Source organism: Saimiri boliviensis, chromosome 3 (assembly GCF_048565385.1).
Source record: "Saimiri boliviensis isolate mSaiBol1 chromosome 3, mSaiBol1.pri, whole genome shotgun sequence".
In the NCBI taxonomy this organism is placed as follows: domain Eukaryota; kingdom Metazoa; phylum Chordata; class Mammalia; order Primates; family Cebidae; genus Saimiri; species Saimiri boliviensis.
In genome coordinates this window covers 117,225,668-117,244,869 of record NC_133451.1, presented here as the reverse complement: position 1 = coordinate 117,244,869, position 19,202 = coordinate 117,225,668, and the positions used below count along the sequence as shown (strand labels likewise).

General features: G+C 40.1%; 1 protein-coding gene across 8 annotated transcripts in view; it reads left to right on the top strand.

Moving 5' to 3' along the window:
- Positions 1-9,024: 9,024 nt before the first annotated feature.
- The window catches only part of SORBS2 (sorbin and SH3 domain containing 2), a 234,529-nt gene continuing 224,351 nt past the window's right edge, over positions 9,025-19,202 (top strand). For 3 of the 8 annotated variants that reach the window (XM_074396728.1, XM_074396727.1, XM_074396725.1), the window contains exon 1: positions 9,027-9,583. The gene's annotated coding sequence lies outside the window, so the exon portion shown is untranslated. Of the gene's footprint in view, positions 9,584-19,202 lie in introns of all 8 variants that reach the window. The other 5 variants (XM_074396724.1, XM_074396726.1, XM_039468098.2 and 2 more) reach the window with 5 other exon arrangements.

Sequence of the window (19,202 nt, the reverse complement as noted above, 5' to 3'; positions counted from 1 at the left end):
CAAGGTGTTTGACAAACAGTGACCCGTCTACCCTGTCTACCTCCCTCCTCTGCTTCCTGCCGTAACCCAGGCCTCGGTGACATGCCACCTCTCGCCCTCCCTGGCACTGCCTTTTGCTTCCTGTCTCTGTGCAGTCACAGCTGCCACTTCCTCCACCTGGAAGTCCCGTCCCTGATTTTGCAGACAGGCGATCTCCTCTTCGGCCACTTGGCTCAGCTCGCGTGTGGCCCCTTGGTGGGCTGTGGGGACTGTTCATTTGCTCTCTCTGCTGCCTATGCTCCCTGGGCATTGGAACGTCACTATTTGTTCCGTCCTGCTTCACCCACCCAGAGGATGGCCAGTACTTTGATAATGTGATCCTTGTTTTGGGTCTTCTTGGGTTAGTTCAGGTTAAAGACCTGTTTGTCGGATTGAATCGAGGGATGGCCTTGAGGGGCAGATAGAATTCATTCACCTGGGACTCACGTGGCTCATTCACTCATTCGTTCATTCGCCGCCTTCGTATCCGCAGGTGGATACGAACTCCTGACCCTGTGATCCCGCCTCGGCCTCCCAAAGTGCTAGGATGACAGGTGTGAGCCACCGCGCCCGGGGCCCTCCGTGTCGCCTGAGAGGCTGTCTGTAAGGCTGACTGTTGGAAACATAGGCATTGAATTCTGCTCTGGGTAGGCTTAGTAAAAGGATTACCTTTCTGGGTTATAGCTCCCATCCGACATTCTGTAAGCATGCGTAGTTCAGTTTTCCTAGCTGTGCATGCTCTCACTGGTAGGCCTTTAACTGAGCATCTACTATGCCTTCTCCAAAGATGGTTTTGAGGGCTTCAGTATTTAAAGGGGAAAAGCAAGCCAGAGGGGGAAAGAAGGAAGGTTTGGTCACATCACTGAATCCACTCATTGCAAGAGGAAAGGAGCAGGCAGGGGAAGGGTTAACACGTGCTCCTCGGATGCTCTTATGGTGCCTCCCTGCAGGCAAGGTGTCTGCACATGCTGCTCCCTAGCCTCTGTCCCTGTCCCCTTGTGGTCTCAGCTCCCTACTCCTTCCCTAGCTGCAGGACTTGGGCACACCATGCGTCTCCTCCGAAGGCCAGCCCTGCCCTGGCAGCCTCTTGGCATCTGGTCCATAAAGTCCCCGCTATATTTTATGAAAGCGTTAAATGAGAGAAAGAACTGGGGCTACCGAGACAGAAGGAGAGGGTGCCAATTGATAGTAAAGGGTGGGGAGGACATGAGCCAGGAAGGAAGGCAGGAGGCAGAAGTGAGAAGGCCTCCAGCTGACTGTTCACACAGCGCTGCACCGTCCAGGTGAAGTTCCAGGCAGCCCGCGGTAAGTTCCCGCTCATGACATTAGCGCCTGTCTCTCCTCTGCCGGAGCCCACTGGCCCTCGCCGTCTGGACCACTCTCTTGATGTGCACGTGCATTTGTGTTGCTTTTTGTCACTCTGGTCTATGTCCATGTGATGTTTCTTACTGTATTAGAAGGTCCCAGAGGTCTGCGCCCACCCAGAGCTGAACCGTAAATCAAAGATATAAAATTCAAAACAAAACCTGATACCATTTTATACTAGTTCATTTAACTGCCACGGCAACCTCAGAATTAGATCATCTTATCATCCTTTCTTATTCTGGAGGGAACTGAAGCACAAAGAGGTTAAATAGTTTGCATATCACACAGCTAACAAATTGCAAAATACTTGAATCCACACCATTTGTTTGTTCCATAGGTGAATGAACGAGTATGCTTTGAGATACTGACATGAAACCAGTATAAGGAGAGACGGCAATGCATGGGGTGTCTGGGTGGGCAAGGCCAGCCCCATGTAGTAATCAAGGATGAGTGCTTCCTCAGCCCGCCGAGTCAGGCTGGGGGAATCCCTGCACTGATAGGTGACCAACCAGGACTGAAGGCTCACTGGCAACATCAAGAGATGAGATCGTACTTTCTTTATACCCAGACTGACATGAGATGGTAGAGGCAGCTTGTTGTCCATCCACTCCCTTTTCTCAGTTTATTTCGCATAGTAGAACACTGATTTACCTGGGACCACTTGTCACCCAGCTGAAAGACCACATTTTTGAGACTTACTTGTCACTCAGAAGTGCCGGGTGGGAGGTGGGGGAAAGCTCTTCCAAAGAGGCCAACTCAGGTGGAAAATGTGCCCCTTGGCTCTCCCTCCCTTCTTCTTGCCTGGAACGTGGACGTGATGGTTGGAGCACAAGTAGCCATTCTGGACCATGAGAATTCTTGAAGATAGAAACCAGTTTCAAAAGACGGCAGAACAGAGAGTAGGAGCTGGAGTCCTAATAATCATAAGGCCAATTTTCTCCTAGCCTTGAACTGCTTATTTCTCACTTCCTCAAGTGAGAGAACAATGTACCTCTGTCTGGTGTAAGCACTGTTATTTGAGCTTTCTCTTCTATGCAGCCAATCCTAATCCTGTGATAAGACTTTCTCATGTGTTACCAAAAATTGAAAAGCAACTTGAGTTTTGCTTTCAATTGTTGAGTTTAAAATTTTTGGCCAGGCACAGTGGCTCATGCCTGTAATCCCAGCACTTTGGGAGGCTGAGGCAGGCAGATCATCTGAGGTCAGGAGTTCAAGACCAGCCTGACCAACATGGAGAAACCCCATCTCTACTAAAAACAAAAACAAAAAAAAGTTAGCCAGGCGTGCTGATGGACACCTGTAATCCCAGCTAATCAGGAGGCTGAAACAGGAGAATTATTTGAACCCGGGAGGCGGAGGTTGTGGTGAGCAGATATCATGCCGTTGCACTCCAGCCTGGGCAACAAGAACGAACCACCATCTCAAAAAAAAAAAAAAAAAAAAAAAAAACTTTTTCAAAGATCTTTCCAAGCTGTCTCACATCTCTTAAACATAGTTCCCGTTATTCTCTTGGCGTCTAGACTCTTTCCCGTGTCTTTCCTTCATTAAGTTCTCCATGTCCTTCAAGATGCCGGTCAGGTGTCAGCTCTTAGAAGAATTTTTTCAATCCACCGTCATGCCTCAGGAAACTTGGTTGTGAAATGATTTTTCCTCACAAGGAATGTTTCTAAAGTTAATCATCGTCCTTTGATGTAGGACATATCCAGAAGAACGTTCTCATTTCAAAGCAAAGATCTGGCAATTAGGATGCCAGAGTCTGACTGGTAAAAACATAGGCATTGAATTCTGATCTGGGTAGGCTTAGTAAAAGGATTACCTTTCTGGGTTGTAGCTCCCATCCGACATTCTGCAAGCATGCGTAGTTCAGTTTTCCTAGCTGTGCATGCTCTCACTGGTAGGCCTTTAACTGAGCATCTACTATTTCCAGTGTGGATTGGGGATTTTTTTTTTTTTTCAAAAATATTTTCCACTTGGTATTGGACCATTGGATTCTAAAATGTGTGCCTGATTATATTAATACATCACTCGGGCCCATCTTATTATCTCGATCAATGAATCTTACTGATCATGTGTTTCAGAAACACTTCTAGAGGACACAAGGTGACCCTCTAATTGTCACTACTCTGAGATTTGCACATTTGGCTACTGAGGACTTTAACATGAGCCTCTTCAGAGTTTACAGGAGCCGGCCAGTTTCACCTAGAGCTTCATAATTTGTTTCAGTGGCTCAGGTGAAACCAGAAGCATTTGTTTCAAAATCCTCCTTGCCAGGCTTTGTTTGCTGAGCCTGGTGTGTTTCATTACTAATTCAATAATGCCGTGACGGCAGAGCCTGGTGCTTTTGCTGTACCGGGTATGGTGGCACATTGCCCGGAAGTACCTAGGGGCCGCTGCTGCCACAGGGCACAATGCTAAGTGGGAAAGGTCATGAGAGATACACTCTGTTAATGTGGTCAGAGTGCCTCTCCAAGAACAAAGCGTGGCCCCTCGCAGGAGCTTGAAGCCGCCAGCCCTCTCTTTCCAGGTGGCTTTTTAAGCTTATCATGATGAAGCATAAACAGTCAAATTCCTTGGGAGCAACTGCAGCCTTTTCTGTGTTGCTCACAGAATCTCTCACACTGCAGGTTTAATAAAAGCCAGGAGTCTTTTTCTTTAGCCACAGAAAGATGTATTTGTGTGTTTGGGATCGGTTAGCAGGGCTGTGGAAGGGGGTTAATTGTGGGGTTTTTTTTTCTTTTATTACTACTGGATAACATTATTTTTTTCCTACTTGGTACTGACACATATTAACACACACTTTCAGATAAAGTGGTTCCTGTAAGCTGCTGCAATCATAGTCATTTGCAAGCCCAAAGCTTGAAAAACCTGAAATACTTAAAACAGTGTTGTTATTATTGGCCAGTGAAGATCAGGCTTTCCAGACTTAGGACTAGCAAAACTTCCTCCTGTACCTCCTGCCACATTTTCTTTATTCCTCTTGATCTAGAGAGTATATGGAACTTCTGGAAGGTTCTAGTAACTAGTAATGGGCTACACACACAGTATTTTTGTGTTAATAGGTTTTGCTTTCTATCCAGTTTTTTAAACAGTTTTATATTGCTGATGTTTACCTTCTTATCATTTGCCCTCTGGTGACGTTTTGTTCTTCTGTGATCATTTACTCATTTCAAATCCATTTGATAAGTGAATTTCCAAAAACTCTCAACTCTTCTGGGTTTGTGGCACCTCTGATTTATAAAAGTCATTCTGGACACTGGTCAGGTTCATTCTTCAGGGGATATGAAGGCATTTGATTAATAGCCTGTGGGTCAGTCTGCTTTCCAGCATGTTTTTCTTGGGGTTGGAATCATAGAAATAAATCCAATTTGCTTAACTGAGATACTTCAATCCTCCTCTAAAGGCAGTTGTCACATCTGCCTTTTTTGACGTTGTTCATATCATTGCAAGAGTAGCTAAATACGCAAAGTTTAGGAATAACCTTTGGAATATTCCATTTGATTTGTTTTTGGAATTAGAAAATTCATTCTAAGCTTTATAAAAGTCTTTGCTATCTCATAAACAAACCATGCTTAAACTCCAGTCTCTAAGTTAAGTCACTCAAAGTGTTTCTTTGTTGCGCCAGGGACCAGATCTTTGGTGGGTCCCAGCTGTGGAGTCTGCAGCAGGAGATGTGACTAGACAAGACCCTATTGCTTCGAGCAATGGCATCTTGTTGAATTAAGGAACCAGACTAATAAGGATTTCAAAATATGAACCAGAGGATAAATGGTTTACGATCAGGATACAGGGAAGCAGTGAATGTAGGGAAATAGCAAACTTATTTTAAGAGTGCAAAATAATGTTTCTAATAAGTGCTACCAAAGCAGCTGCCTCATAATAACAATGATAGTAGTAATCACTTTAGTGACTCCATCGCTTATCAAGTTCTTTCGTTTCAACTCTGATAAACAGTTATGTGCCCATCAAGTAATCTTAACCTTAAATCTGTGTCTGTTCTAAACACTATTTTATTTCGTTTTTTTAAACTTTGTGTCTTGAAAACAAAAAATTTAAACTTAGAGGAAAGTGGAAAGAATGGTAAAATAAACGGAAAATATTCTCACTTAAGATTCATCAGGTGTTAGTATTTTGAACATTCGTGTTTGCCTTCAATAGATGATAGACAGACGATAGGTAGATAGATTGATTGATGTGTAGGTATGTATATGGCAGAACTCAAAATGGAAGCTAGAAAAATAAATAGCTCTCTCTCTCCATACATTGTGTGTGTGTGTGTGTGTGTGTGTGTGTGTGTGTGTGTGTATTATTAGAGCACATATGTGTATGTATGTATATGTATTCTCTGATAGTATTATATTTGAAAATCCTTCTAAACAAATATTTGTTTTAGAAAAGTATATTATGGTATGGTAGTCTACATGTTCATACTGAAAATAATTTCTGAGTGGAGATTTTCACACACTCTCTGTATTTTCATTTCATAATAAAAAAACAAAGCAGCTAGTGGTGTGAATTATAGGGCTCCCTTTATATGTTAGTGGATATCTTAATAACTTTTAATAATATAACACATTTAATTATAATGTTTATATATATAAATACTTGTCATGACCATTTTGTTTAAAATTCCACACTAAGACAATCTCAATAGAGAAAACAGACAAAAGCTATGAACAGAAAATTTTACAGAAGAGGAAACCCCAAAAGCCATCAAGAATGAAAAGGTATTCTGTTTGTGAGTAAATAGAGAAACACAAATTCAACAGTAATGAGCTATTACTCTGCACCTATCATATTAGCAAAATTTTAACACGAGATAATGCCAAGTGTCCTTGTCATAGCTGACTGGACCGAGGCACAGGGAAGTCCGGATGTAAAGCTGCCGGCCACACGGGTGGCATCTCGTCTGACTCAGAAAGATGAGCTGGAAAAATCGTACTTATCTCTTGGACATCTGAGTTTAGCACAGTTTAAAACAAATACGTTCTGAAGGAGAGTAACTGACAGGGGCCTGGGCTGGGGCAGGGCCTGAGGGCAGAGCAATGCCAATGGGCCCCAGTGCAGGAAGTCACAGGAGCACTGGAGAGCAGAGTGCCGCAGAGTGCCACGTGAAGACCGACGGAGATGCCGGGATCCAGGCTGGGGGCAAAGAAGGGAAAGGGCTTAGTCTCTGTTTCTGCCAGCTTCCCAGTTCCATTCACTGCGACCTAGGGGGGTTCCAGTTCTCTTTGGAGGAGCAGGAATTGGAGGTGTAGGGGAAGAGGAGATATGAGAAAAGGGACGAAGGCCTTCGAAATTCTGAAGGAAGATGACTTCAGAGATTTTTTTTTTTTTTTTTTTTTTTTAGTAAAAAACAGAGACAGGGTCTCCCTCTGTTGCAAGCTGGAGTGCAGTCATGTGACCACAGTCACTGCAGCCTTGACCTCCCAGCCTCAAGCAGTCCTCCTGTTTCAGCCTCCAAAGTAGCTGGGACCACAGGCGTGCACCACCACGCCTGGCTAATTGTTTGAATTTTTTTTTTTTTTTTTTTTTTTTTGGTAGAGATGGGGTCTGTTGCCCAGGTTGGTCTCAGACTCCTGGGCTCAAGTGATCTGCCTGGCTCAGCCTCCCAAAGCCCTGGGAGTAAGGTGTGAGCCACGGCCGGAGATTCTCATACCTTGCCAACCAGTCAATCAAGTGTGAGGGTATAAAGACATTTTCAGACATACAATGAAAAGAACAGCTACCTAAAGCATCAAATGAACCTAGAGTTTTCCTGATATCCTTCTGTAACCTGCCAACATTTTGTCAAAATCTCTTAAATTCTTCTGAAGTGATAAGTCAACAAATGTGTGACATTGAAAAGTGAATTAAAACACAGATTTCACGCCATCCAGCCATCAGTACCTTTTCATACAGTGCTGGAGGTCCTCATTCAAAGGTATTGAGAAATTAGAATATTTCAAGCCTGGAAGGCAAAGAAGACATGGACCAGATTGGCTTTCTGGGAGCTGCCAGAACAGTCTGGGAGTCAGACCTAAAAGGAGAACTTCTAAGAAGTCAGCAGCGCATGACAAGGCCTGTAACAGCAGAGGTGGACCCCAATATAGGGGAGGCATGGGAGACGTCACTCCGACTCCACCTGGGAGAGTCGCTAGTGAGGGGGTCATTTGGGGCCAGATGTTGAAAGATAAAGGAGGAGCAGATCAGGATGGAGGTTACAGGTGCTGGGGTGAGGAGCAGTCAGACTGAGAAGCTTTTCAATAGTGGCAGCATCTGCAGGGCAAGGAAGCACGAAATGGTATGTAATGCAAGATTCCGAAATGTGGGCAGTGAAGAGGAGAATGGGGGGCCAGGGGCACACTCAGCAGCAGCAAACGCAAAATAACTTCAGGGAAGGGAACTTCAGCGAGAAAAAGCAGACTGGCTTGAGGTGATCTGAAGGGGCGAGAACTCTCCCCAGCAGGAATGCCCCACCCACTTGTCTTCAATGGACTTGCTGATTCTGGACACTCAGACCTACCTAACATGAGTCTGGTTAGGGAGGAAAGGAAGCAGGCATCCCCAAATCTACATCCACAGGATTCCTACTCAGTCAAAATGTGGGGAATAAAACTGAAGGCAGGAGCGTTAACATGGGTAGGGAAACACAAACCTAACAGAATCCTAAATCAATGACTACTTAGCAAATAAAACATCTATATGTGCAAGTCCAAAGTGTTAACTCTTTCAAGCAGATTGTTAGAAACAAAATTAATGGGACAGTGCCTTGGAAACGATCAGCTAGAATATGACTGGTGAGGCAGTACTGAAAAAGAAGCAAAGGCTGGGGGTTTTGCAGAAGATTTAAACTGTTATTGGCATTAATCATGGTAGATTCCCAGAGGAGGTGAAATTTTATGGAAGGGTGGAACGTGAACCATCTTACTAAGGAAGTAAAACTGTTCTTGCCTTGAAGGTAATCTTTAAAGTCAAAGAATTTTTAATTAGGTTCAGATTTTTTTTAAAGAATTCTTAATTTACAAATAAGATTGAGTTAATCATTTTCTGCAGTAGAAACAATGGAATTTTTTAAAATACTATTTTAAATTGCATAAAAAGCATCTTAAAACAATCTGATAAGTTGAGTCCTAAGCAAATGGATAGATCTTATTAAAATAGTCTACCTGATTTAGTTATTATTCTGGCCCTACAAAACAATTCACAGGATTTAGTTTCAATTAAGTGGCTACAAGATTATCATTTAAAAACAAAAAGTCTAACTCTGCGATTTGCAGCTGTGCTCTGTACTCATTATATGAGTGGAAGGTAGGACTTGTTTCGACAATGCTTCCAGTTAGGGTCTCTCAAGTGATTTGCATGTTATTAACCTGGATAGCCATTAATAGGGCTTCACTTCCTCTATTTCATACAGAGCCCTGGCTTAGATTAAAAAAAGAGTTCTTCAGGAGAGCAGAAAAATCAGAGCACTTGTTCTATCCGTGAAATGTGTAGAAAGATAACAGAAGCTACCCTCCTCAAAAAAAAAAAATGATGAGTTTGATGAAAAGAAATTAACAAGCTGTGTGGGTGTGCTGCACATGATCAGCCATGCTTGCTAAGTCTGTCTGTTGGTTGTTGCTATGGCTACAAAAAGCCAGTGGAACCCAATCAGCTGTCTGCAGCCGTGCTGGGAGGACCAGCCATTTTACTTATGGAAAACAGTGTGGCATATTCTGCTGAGCTTCCCCCTGGAAGAAGCCTCTTTCATACATCTCTTCAGGGAAGACAAGCAATGGGCATATGAATACACAATGATCAGAGCCTTGGAGGCCTGCGAGCTGCCATTTGGACAGGCTGTTGACTGCTGTTCCAATTAGCTGATTGGAGAATGTGGAATGCAGAGTGATAATGCTGCTATCAGGCAGCAGCAGAGGTTTTTGTCTTGGGAAGGCAAGCTTTCCCTGCAATATTATCTCAGCAGCTCTCTAGCTGCTCACCCTGAAACCGAGGGATCCAAACGGAGGGTGTTGCCCTCTGCTAAGGCTGGTCCTGTGCGTGGCTGTGGCATGTGAGCGGCAGGTCTGAAAAGGCAGGTGTGTGCTCGGACGGGCGCTGAGCTGGAACGCAGGCGGGCGCTCTCCAGTTCACCTGCTTCCTGTTACCAGACTGTGGGCTCCCAGGGCATACCCTGCAGGCTGAGGCTGAGGCGGAGAAGGGGCTTCCCACGACACTCACAGAGGTAAGCTTTTTTTGACCTTTCTGAAAGCACAGCATAAAAATAACTGGGGCAAAACTCAGCATGAAAGATTTACATTGATTGTGTGATTTGAATTGACCAAACAGACAGACACAGACACATCCACACACACACATTTCTAGAAAATAATATCTCAGGCATAGAGTTGTTTCCGTGAATTTTGGTTCTAGCAACTGGAAGATTAAAAAAAAAAAACGCTATTGTTACGCTTTGGGGTTTAAAATAAATATCTGCTGTTTTAACAGACTACGATGGCTTGTTCTGAACCAATTTCACAGCCAGCAACATTTCTCGCTTGCGAACAATGGATTCTTTTGTGACCTGCACTTTGACTTAAATTCAGAGAACTCCATGGAAAAGCAGTGGCACATAAATTGTGAAGCATTTCTTTTTAAGCCTCGTAAATGATTTATTTAACTCTTAACACACCTATGTATACACTTGAGAATTCTGTTCTCTGTGTAGGTCGTGATAGCCAGTGGATTCTGTACTTTATCTGGACTGAGTGTCTTGGTGTCCTGTTGATCTAGTTGGGGTAGTTGTAAAGCAAACAGTGTAGGTATTGGGAGCTGTTCACACCTCCTTTCTGAGTATCTGCATGCCTTGCTAGCCCAGAGCACAACACTCACATTGTGCTCCCCCGGCCAGAATCCAGGGAAAGAAAGGAAGCGGAGTCTCTGCATTGAGGTCTAGGACAGCTGAGGTATGTGGCAGTAAAACTTCTTTTCTTGCACAATTTTTCTCACCAGCAGATAGGTTTCAGAGATAGAGAGTGAAACCAAAAACGCCACACACCTCATGCAAATGTGCGCTCATACATGCAGCAAATGTTTGCTGTCAGTTGCTTGGTAATAACAGCACAGACCCTGAATTACAGGAGGGATTGCCTTGTAGTTAGTATTTCCTTGATTTGTAGTCTCTTAGGAACAAAGCTGTTACTGTGGATTGAAATTGGTTAGTCTAATCAAAATCCCTAGTAAAGAAATGACCAAGTAAGGATTAGATTCTGTTTCAGCAACATTTCTCCCTTGCTTACCCAAGTCGGTTCTTCTGTTGTTTTGCTGTTTTGTGACCAAAAATGTCAGATCATTTATAATACTATTGAAAATATTTAATTTAAAAATGGTCGGTCAAAAACTTTGAATAAAACCCCTATCTACTAAAGATGAAATCTACCACGAATTTTTTTTTAAAAAATAGTAACTGAGATCTACTTCTAAGACATAGGTTTTTATTCGCTACCTTTTTTCTCCAAAATCTGGATGACATGGGAGTCTCCTTAGAACTTTAAGCATAATTTGCACTGGTAGATATGAGCAGGAACCACCTGTTTCACAGATGTAGCAACGTTAATATGCCCTAAGATAAGAGAATTCGAAAGCAGCAGGAGAACAGTTTTCAAAACTTTTGTTCTAAATGTCAAAATAGTCAAGATATAAAGATACAGGCTAAGAATCTCAGTGTAGCGAACCACGTTCAAACGTTTAATGATGAGGATATGCCTATGAGAGTCGTAGGGGATAAATGGTGAGGTGACAGCCTTGTGCGTCATTACGTTTTAACATTCAAAGGAACTAAATGAACAGACCTAGTCCTGAGTCCAATTCTATGAGTAAAAATACCAGCTAAGTAAGTGATTCTATATGAACTGAATGAAAGGTAGAGAAAGTCGCTGTCCAATTTCATTTCCTTCAAAGCTTTACACTGCCAAAGGATTTCTTAGAATTGACACAATGCAAAGACCTACAGCAAGCACATGATCTCCTATTAGTTTTTCTTGGGGGAGCGTTTAGAAGAATGAGGAGTAGAAATACCCAGGACACACCTGACTGCTGTGCTTGCTCCCTTGATGGTGGCACCAGGTGAGACAAGACCCTTAGCCCATGGGAAGAATGACACATACTTTATACCTGTGCGATTTCTTTCCCGTATTAGTAACCTTTTAAGAGGACATGCTATAAAAAGATGAACGTTTTAAGTTCAGTTCTGCACAGCACATCTACATAGTTAATATTTCAACAATTTTGTGAACCAGATTCAGAGACATAATCTCTCTTTCAAGACTCTGCACTCTCGCTTGCGGCTATTTTTAGGCCCCTATTGTCTGGCACTCTCCAACTCTTCTGCGGGCAATATCAAATGTTTTGGAATTTCTAAAACACATTATATCAGACTTTTTTTTTTTTTTTTTTTTTTTTTTGGCAAATGCAATGCCCCCTGACGAGTCATTTCTTTAAATCTCCCCTGCAATGGCAGCTGCTTTCATATGCTCTTCAAATGCAGCTCAGACATCCCCCCAAACTATCCCCTACCCTCTTTGGCTACATCTGAATCTTACTTTGGACTTTCATCTACTGCACCATATTGCATCTGTCTCTGTTCGCCACCTTCCAGACTTTGCTGGCCTCTGATTCTAAAGTATTTTGTCCGGTGTCCAGAATTTGGCATTCAGACATTGTACTGGTAACCTCAGACTTCAATATTTTCCTATTAGTTACTGTAAATATAGACTTGACCTAGAAATAGAAGTCTTAATACTGCCTTTTATCAAAGAAACTCAAAACATTGGAAAAACAACAGTGAGGCTTTCATTTCTGATTTGAAAATATGGCTTCAGGATTCCAATTTCATAAAAGTTACAACTGTCCTATCATAGATCAAAATTCCTGGAGGGAAAATTGTACAATATATATTTTAAACAAAACAACTTGAATGTTTTAGCATATAGATAATAGTATTTTTCTATCTATAGCTTTTATAAAATTTACAGAAAATATCCCCATTAAAAATTTGTTATAGAATCAGACTATTTAAAATAATGTTGAATTGATGATTATTAGCAGCTGATTATAACGTAAGACACTTACGAAGTTTTTTTGTACTGAAACCAGGAGAAAGTAAAGGTCGTGAACTGGAAAGAGATTAAATAATTGAAACGAAGTCCACGATAGCGGCATTTCTTTTAATGTTCCTAAATAAACTCAAAAGGTGACTGGAAATCACTAGTTATGTTACACTGTTATGTCACCGCACAATTTGAATACCTGGATGAGGAAGAGAATATTCCTTTAGTATCACTCTTGATGTACATATAGTTTTGGTTATAAAGAATTCCTACCATCTGTTCTATATTAGATAACACTATTATTATTTTTTAAATAAGCCTGATTTCAACAGCCTTTTTATGAAAAAATTGCCATAACCAAAAATAAGAACGTGCCCATAATTTTATTAAGAAATTATAAATATATAATTTTTTGTCTTTAAGGTATCTGTGTTGAAAGCAAAAGTTCTAATTAATACTGTATGAATTTTTGTACATAAAGTAGAACCGATGACAAAGTTTAAAATATCCTGATATTTGGAATTAGAACGTGAAATATTTAGAAAATTATTAAAATTCATATTTCTAGACATTATTGCATTCGTTCCAGCATCGAGCTTTCTAGTAAAAGTAAGATAAAGAGCAATTCTTAATCATCATACTGTCCTTTAAAGCTTCATTTTGGCTATCTTCCAGCTGATTTTAATGTACTATGCTATCATTAAAAAATAGCTAAAGTTGGAATTGGTTCTATTCATCTTAAAGACTAATCATGTTTAATCAATTATTTTAAGTTGTATATAGTAATTAGATTTTGGAAAACATGATTTTATAATATGCCTGTACTGTTTCTAGCATTTTCCATTTTAAGAAACTTATAGTTTTTTTTTTTAATTTTTTTTTATTGCATTTTAGGTTTTGGGGTACATGTGATGAACATGCAAGATTGTTGCATAGGTACACACATGGCAGTGTGCTTTGCTGCCTTCCGTCCCCTCACCTGTATCTGTCATTTCTCCCCATGCTACCTCTTCCCACCTCCCCGCCCCTCCCCCATTTCCCCCCAACGGACCCCAGTGTGTAGTGCTCCCCTCCCTGTGTCCATGTGTTCTCATTGTTCAACACCCGCCTATGAGCGAGAATATACGGTGTTTGATTTTCTGTTCTTGTGTCAGTTTGCTGAGAATGATGGTTTCCAGGTTCATCCATGTCCCTACAAAGGACGTGAACTCATCGTTTTTGATGGCTGCATAATATTCCATGGTGTATATGTACCACATTTTCCCTATCCAGTCTATCATCGCTGGGCATTTGGGTTGGTTCCAGGTCTTTGCTATTGTAAACAGTGCTGCAATGAACATTCGTGTGCACGTGTCCTTGTAGTAGAATGATTTATAATCCTTTGGATATATACCCAGTAATGGGATTGCTGGGTCAAATGGGATTTCTATTTTATAGTATTTTTAAAGGTCTAAGTTATGTCTAACTGCATTGATAGTGCCATGAAATGAGTTGCACTTTTATAAAGAAGGGTTGTAATATACAATTGTATTAGGTAATTTCCTAAATGTTCCTTGAACTAATAATTTAATTACGGATATGCCTATTAAATCCTAAACTGCCACTGTCAAGTGGAAATAATACAGGTAAACATGTTTTCAAAATGTGTTCATCTGTATTATTTCTGAAAAACTTAAGATGTGGATTTAGTTAAAAGGAAACACTTCTGTAACTATTGAGTCCTAAATATTGGCAGATAAGAACTGTCATTTCGGCTTAAGTTCAATTAAGATGATATGTGTTGGATAAATGACAGGGAACCAGCAAAGATGGGTTTTTATTTTGGTGTCTTTCAGTGTGACATATCCATATGGAACTATACCATGCTATACTCCACCCTGGTCTTCAAAATTGAAATATACTAGCTTGCCAAATACGAATTTGGGCCAAAAAAAAAAAAAAACTGTGGTTTTCTCTTCCCTACACAGGTGAGGTATGTATAGGGTCAGCATTAATTCTCTACCTTAGAGAAGCGTTATTTGAGCTAAAAATGTAGAAAGCTTTCACTTTCCTGAATCCAATCAAGGGTCTTACTTTTTCCCACCTCAAAGAAACAAAAAAGAAAGAAAGAAAAGAAAATGCCCTGGTAATGTTCTCATTATATTTTCTAATTTTTCTTTACATTATAATTTAGGGAAATTTATTTTTAATAAAGAATATTATTTGAAAGCTTCATCAGTAATATTTTTTTCTGTTCATTTATCTGTTGCCTGCTTATTAAATTTTTGACTTAATGCAATCAGAAATTCAGTTTTTCTGTCTTCCCTCTGAGATGTTTTCCCAGTGGGTAAATTGCAAATCAAAAATACTCTCCTATCATGAATTATATCCTCTGCTTTGAATGGGAGAGTTCATCGAATCCATTATTAGGAATAGTTCTTTTCAGGTTCCTTGTCCTAGTACTTTTTTTCTGGAAGAGTTGAATTTGAGGACAGGGGTAACATAAACTCGTCAGGTTCCAAATCCTCTGATGTTCTATGCAATTCGGCATCCCTCAGAGACGAATGCAGCTGCAAGGACCAGCCGCAAGGAGTCCAATGAACTATAGCAAAAATAGGCTTTTAGCCAAAAGCTGTGACACTTGTGAAGATCCCGTGAAGAATGGCAAGGTTTTTAAATGCACACACACAAAAAATACTCAAATGAGACTTTGGCTATGTGGAGACAATTCATTAGTATAAACGTTCATTCTAGTCTCCTCTGAACTAAAGTCCCTGTACCTACTTCTAGCTGTGGACAACCAGTTTCTCGGAGGCACTGAGTCCTCTGAAGAGGTGACACAATAGAGGGAACAGCCTGGTTGGTGGAAACATGTTTCATTAAGCCCTCAGCGGCACGGAAAATCCTCTTCCACCTACTGACAGGAGTCAGCGACTTCTGCTTCATTGGGTCTTTTTAATACTAGGTCTTTATACTTCATACAGTTTGCCTACACTTTATACTGCTAAACAGCAAAAGTTTCAGAAAGCAACACTTGGCTGTTAAAAAGTGAGCCTTTTTGGTAAATTATCAAGATGCCTTCACACCTAATTATTTCAGTTCTCTGTGCTAAAGTTAACAAGGGAAAGGAGATTAGATAACAATAACCTCAGCTGTTCTTGTGCTAACTGTGTCATCTGGTGAAGGGTTTGAGCACTTTCCAGAACAAGTACATTTAATCTGGCAGATGTATTCTTGCACTAGAGTAAGTACTGTGTATTTTAACTTGCTCAGTCTCTCAAAATCTAGGTTTCAAAATTTTTATAGCATAGCATTACTAGTAGTTAAGATGAAAATTATACAACCACTGAGTTGCTCTGCTGCGGTGGGAATAGACTGGTGTTGTTTGATGTGCCTAGAGCACCAGGCTTGCGCCAGTTTGGGCAAAGGGAGGTCAGGAGAGTGACGAATGGCAAGAGGATGGAAAAAGGAACAGTTTGCTTCTGCAGAACAGAAGTTGCAGGGAAAACTCACTTTAGAATAACAGCTGAAACAGGCAGGCCGTCTGCAAACAGGTCAACATACTGCATATTCAGTCAGTATTTGCTGAATGAATGAATGACTTACAGCAATCAGATCTTCCCCTGGATTATGCTGATACTAACACATGATTAGAAAGGGCTCTTTGAATTTACAGGTAAAGTGACAATTCAGCCATTTTTCTGATTGTTTTTAAATCATAAAACAAAGGAGAAGAAAAAACACATAAAATGTTTTTTTTTTAAAGGCTATTATTTTAAAAAAATAAAATATTGTCTTCCTGGTGAGAAGCACTATACTTTAACAATGACATAATACAGAAATATTACCAGAAACGTAGATAAAGCTCAAATGCAACACATCAAGATAAGAAAAACTGATTTCTAATCTCAACTTTTTAAAAAGCCTCTTGGTATAGTCACATCATCGAGAAATATAATCAACCTAGACTTAAAATTTTCCTTCTTAAAATAAACATAAGAAAGAAAAGTTTAAATCCAGAGTTATAAAATTTAAGATCTTTATTTTAAGACTTTAGAATCTAGTTGAACAGAGAGTTTAAGACAGTCTGGGAAGATCTTTTCAAGTTAAACCTTGGAAGCTGCAAGCCATCACACAGTCAATCAAAATATCTGCTGCTGATTTAACTCAAGGAAACAATAGACACCTGTTAACTAGTATTCAAACAACTACAGAAAAGATTATTTTTTAAAAATTGAATTTGTTCACTCCAAAAGATATTGATAATAATAATTTATATAGATTTTATTCTATACTAGCTACTATCCCAAGAGTTTAATATGTACTAACTTTTAATGAAAAATCTGGAAAATCACAAACTCTACGAGTATAACACCAAATATTTAAAAGTAGGGACTTTTAAAGGTATTTACTTTGGAATTTCTTAGAAATATTTTCTGCAGTCTTAAATTATTTCCCAAAGAGGGAGTTAACAAACATCACATTTAATTGTTTTGTTTTAGATGCTCTGATACCACTTTACATATTGTTTTATGTTTATATCATGTTAATGAAGTTTTTTGACATGTCCAATCTTTACATGTGAAAGTGACCTCCATGAGAGAGAAGTCATGTTTGCTGGTTTTTACCCATCATTTTGCCATGTCCATTACCAAGAGTGAATGAAGGATGGATGAATAATTAGGCCAAGTGGTTTATTGTAGCAAGTAAAATTCACACCCAAGGAAAGGGACCTGGTGAAAGCGATGCAGACGGTATGTGAGTCCATGGAACTTTCAACATGAGAAAATTAATCTGGTCCACATATCTTTAAATGTTTGTTTTGTTATGGGTTTTTTGTTTGTTTTTGGTTAATGTGCTTTTTGGGTAAAACACTAAGCTAAATGTCCAAGTAACCCTTTTTAAGTCATTGAGACTTTTTCCACGAAGGAAATCATGACACAACCAAAACTGACTTGGCTCATTTAAACCACTTGTAGAATTTTTCCTCAGAACTTAACCTTCTGAACAACTTAACTACGTATGAGTTATATTTGACAGTTAAGAAAATAATAAAAATATGAGAAGGCATATTTATCTTCTTCATCAGCGAAACCGTATCTCTTTGGGGAAAAGGGCTTTATTAGGTCAATAACTCAGATGACTGATAATATATCCTGAATTCTTTCACACTCACTTTATTTAGAAACATAACTTTTTATATGATATGTGTTCTGAAATCTGATTATATCACTCACTGACTTCCTTTTCACCGTAGATTTAATTTTACAGGACTAATATAACCCATTTATATAATGACTAATATGACTTTTTTAATTAAAAAAATCTTCCTTCTAAAGTGGGCCAAGTATTTTGACTACATTCTAAATTAATTTTTAGATTTATTGGCAGAAGAGCAGAATTACCATCACCCTCAGGTTATAAAAGCAAATGACAAAGCGTTAAATAATATAGCTTAGCTTGAAAAACCACCTTCCTGTTGATCCAAAGTCCCAAATGTCCTGTCAGTGCTTTCTGTTGACAGTTATCTGGTAAAATGATTGGATCTGTGTATTATTATGTGGCATAATATTGCATCATCATGATGATTTTGAACCCTAGGCCTGTGCTTCCTTTGAGGATGGAATTAGGAAAACATGCCCTCAGAATTGTGCTTCACTTTTTTTGGCTCTGGTATTTAATTTTGCAACTGTCAAGAATGAAAATATTATGATCATAAAATTATATTTCCTGGGGCATGTTCCACTTGTAAATTGCCTCATTCCCAGGCTCCTCAGTCAAGGTATTGCATTCTGCTTTTAGCCCAGCTTGTGAGAAGAGGTGCTGGATTTGCGTGGTACAGGTAGGGCCTGAGAGAAGGAGAGAACAGGAGCTTAAGGACAGGACCCAAAAGGACTCTGGCCCTCTTAGTATCTGTTACCAACGGGATCACTCAACCACTAGAGCTTTTGGCTTCAATAGGAATTAGGAAAAGTGTTGCTTTGAAATTCAAATGTTTTCTTTTCCAACCAAAAGCAAAGCACTGGAGAAATCTGCATGCACTCTAGCTAACCCCTCAGAGAGTGAAAGGTATTTTATCTACCCAACAAAACAGAATGGCCTGTTGTTGACTGACACCGAGCAATAGCACCCCTTCAAAGGTCAGATTATTAATTTGTCGGTGCATTCTCTTGGGAAATAAAATCCGAATTTCATCTGGCAAGCATCGTGACAGGTGACAAATGATTTTAAGGCTATCATCCAACTGTATCTGCCCAACAAACAGATCGGTACCATGAGTTCCTAACCGCCCAGGGGCCCACAGTATCTGGAGTTGCCCTTCCCGGTAGATAGGCTTGGGCAGGCAACAGTGAATTCTCTGCTCTCCTCTTCCAGACCTTGGAGACTGCTGTCCCATCTGTTAGTATGTTCATGTAAGTTAGCTGATTGTGTCCTTTCTAATTTGTTTGGTATTGAAAAGATGGCCTTGATAAGGAAAGCGGAGAAAGTCCTAAGTTCTGGGTACAACTTAACGACTGACCAGATCCAGCTGTGGATGTCGAAGTTGTAACCATATATTAAAAACTGATACTTGCATTTTCACATAATTTACTTATTTATTTATTACACATCCATCCAGGACCTGTAGGAGTGTGTTTAGAATGGAGGAAAAGATGAAGAAATAAGCCAGGAAGTCACTGAAAGAGCTTACAGTTTCGTGTAGGAAGACAGGAATGCTACTTAACTATTATTTAAAGATAGAAAGTGATAGAGTGCTGTAAGAGAGATATCAATGCA